The 3,019-nt window shown below is 36.1% G+C and overlaps 1 pseudogene; it reads left to right on the forward strand.

Annotated features, from left to right (window-relative positions):
- The first annotated feature begins 1,781 nt into the window (after positions 1 to 1,781).
- On the forward strand, positions 1,782 to 2,786 carry LOC143595683 (eukaryotic translation initiation factor 3 subunit B pseudogene; annotated as a pseudogene).
- The last annotated feature ends 233 nt before the right edge of the window (positions 2,787 to 3,019 follow it).

The raw sequence follows: 3,019 nt of genomic DNA on the forward strand, positions 1-3,019 counted from the left end.
ACCCGGTTCCGGGTTTTTTAAATACCCGATTTGTGCACATCTACTCGAGCTCGGCTTGAGCTCAATTTTTAGCTCGATATAAAACAAGCCGAGCTTGAGTTGGCTCGATTAGGTTTGAGCTCGAGCACACTTTGGCTTAACTCGACTCGTTTACGTTTACAGCCCTATCTATTTCACATATCAAATAAACAATTTCATCACTGTGAGATAATATGTCACTCCAAATTTGACAAATTTTGCATACTTAAAACTGTGTTATATGCCTCGAATAAGCGTATTATTCAGAGATGCAAAAACCGTATGTTTCACCATCAAAACAATATGGCATAAACGTACAAGAGACTGATAAAAGGTTTCCGCAGTAACCTTCTAATGCGCAAAATGGTTAACGAAAAGGTATAGAATTCTTTTGTTAAGTACAATAAAATCCAAAAAACAATATAACGCCATCATTCCTATGGCTCAAGCCTCCTCGGGTCACGGGGAAATAGTGATGTTTTCCTTATGTTGTCGAGAGCGCAAAAGAGCATCACAACCCTCTCCAACCCGACTCCAAACCCACCATGTGGTGGTGCACCATACCTATAATATTAATATCAGCAAAAGCATATATAAATCACTTTCAACATTCTTTAAAGTGTTAAAACATAACAAGTTGAGAAACTAATATGAAATAATACATACCTAAAGGAATCAATATAAGTTGAGATAGTTTTGACATCAATCCCGCATTGCGTTGCCCGTGATTCCAAAAGTTCAGGTATGTGCACAGTTGGGCCCCCGAAATTATCTCTTCACCTGAACATAATGCAAAAAGTAAAGTTTATAATATTATATATTATAAACTTAAAAATAAATGTAAGTGCAAGGTGGCTTGCCTCTAATGAAAACATCAAAAGAGTTGCTATAAGCCTCGTTGTCGGGAAATGGCATTGTGTAAAAAGGCCTGACTGCCAAAGGGTATCGGTGTAAAATATAGAACTCTGTTCCATACCTACAATCAGTTAAAATATATTATTAATAAAAAATACCAATATTTAAAAAGAATAATAATAACAATAACAATAATAATAAGCAGCAATTCAAATCCGGAGAATTTCACGAACTTTTCAAACACTAGTTTTCCTAGAGTTCTTTCTGTTTCCGTGTTAAGGTCCCCAAGTGGATCTGCCTCGACACCAGCATCCTATAACATCATTTATCAAAAATGAAACGATAAACGATTAAGATTATATCAAATATGCAATGCAACTTGTTAACAAACATAGACAAGGTTTGTTGATGTTTGTTTGTTTAACTTTAAAACATAAGCATTTAACGAATGAAGTTATTGTTCATGTTTGTTGAAAAAATGAGTTTGTTCGTGTTTGATAGACAAACAAACGCAACTAAAAGCAAAAGTGAGTATCCAAAATAATAAATGTGAATATCCCACTAGAGGATTCACTAAGGGGGTGTTTGGTAGAGGGAATTGAGGGGTGAGAAATGGAATTGGAAAGAATTCTCTTGTTTGTTTATGAAAGAAAGAGGTGAGAAATGGAAATAAACCATTTCCATTTCTCTGATTTTGTTTCTCTAAAAAAAAGCGGAGAATTGATTTCCTCCTTTTCATTTCTCCCATTTTCCTCCTTCAGCAAGGATAGCACCGCAACCCAATTGCCTCCTGTTAATCGTTATCTCGACAGTCACTCACCAATCGGTTGCAACATTCACCTATTCCTTCAATAACCTTTTCGCTAAATCAATCAGATAAAACGACGGCCGACTATAACCTTTCTTCGATCTACGGTACCTGTCGAAATCATGGTGGAAGTAATGTCAATGGAAGCTATAAGAGCTGAAGCCGCTCGTTTGAACATCGATTTATCTGCAGTCGATTGGAACTCCATCCGCCTCCCGCCCGGTGAAGACTGCGGCATCATTAGGTAGTTATAAATTAACCAACCGTTGATACATACACTGATTTATGTACGTATTGTGTTGAAATTGTAATAATTGATGATGACGGCCGTTAAAAACCTAATAGCTTGCCGCTAATTGATTTGTTGGTGTTTTTAGAGGTTATTAGCTGCAAATCCTAATTTAAGTGGTTACATGTATGCATATGGAGTATTTAATTGCTTAATGATGATTTATTTTGTGTGTTTTTGTTTTGAATTTGAGTATTCGTTGTAAGCATGTTTGATGCTTATGTACACAAGTGATTATTAGTATGATGAGTTTTGAATATCAGTGTTTTGTTTTGGTTATTAATTTGTATCTTTATTGTGTGTTTGAATATTTTAGTGATGATGAGGATCTAAATGAGGGGGATCAATTGGAGTTTGATGCTGGATTTGGGAGTATTATTGTTGTGGATAATTTGCCAGTTGTGCCTAGAGAAAAGTATGATAAGCTTGAAGGTGTGGTTCGTAAAATCTACAGCCAAATTGGAGTTATTAAGGAAAATGGGCTTTGGATGCCTGTTGATGAAGACACCGGTAAAACCCTAGGTTATTGCTTCATTGAGTACAATACTCCACATGTATTGACAATAAAAAATCTAGTTATATTTTTATCAAGTTTTAAATAAATCTCTTTCATTGCTTTGTGGCTGTATCTTCTTGTAGGAAGCTGAACTTGCTAAGGAAAAGACGAATGGATACGGACTAGACAGAGCACACATTTTTGCTGTCAACATGATTGATGAAATCGACAAATTTATGAATGTCCCAGACGAGTGGGCTCCTCCGGAGATTAAGCCTTATACACAAGGGGTTGGTTTTTGGGTGAAGCGTGAAACTTGATTTTTGTTTATGGCCTTTTTTGGCTATTATAAAATGTTAGTAAGATAGCTTGCAACTTAATAATGATGATAATGTCGTTGTGTATTAATGCAAGAGAATCTGCAACGCTGGCTTACTGATGAGAAAGGTAGAGATCAGTTTGTTATCCGTGCTGGATCAGATACGGAGGTTCTGTGGAATGATGCAAGACAAGTGAAGGCTGATCCTGTTTACAAACGCCCGGTAAATAAAAA

Source organism: Bidens hawaiensis, unplaced genomic scaffold (assembly GCF_021521415.1).
Source record: "Bidens hawaiensis isolate Kalapana, Puna unplaced genomic scaffold, B.hawaiensis_p1.1 tig00045465_1, whole genome shotgun sequence".
Taxonomy (NCBI): Eukaryota; Viridiplantae; Streptophyta; class Magnoliopsida; order Asterales; family Asteraceae; genus Bidens; species Bidens hawaiensis.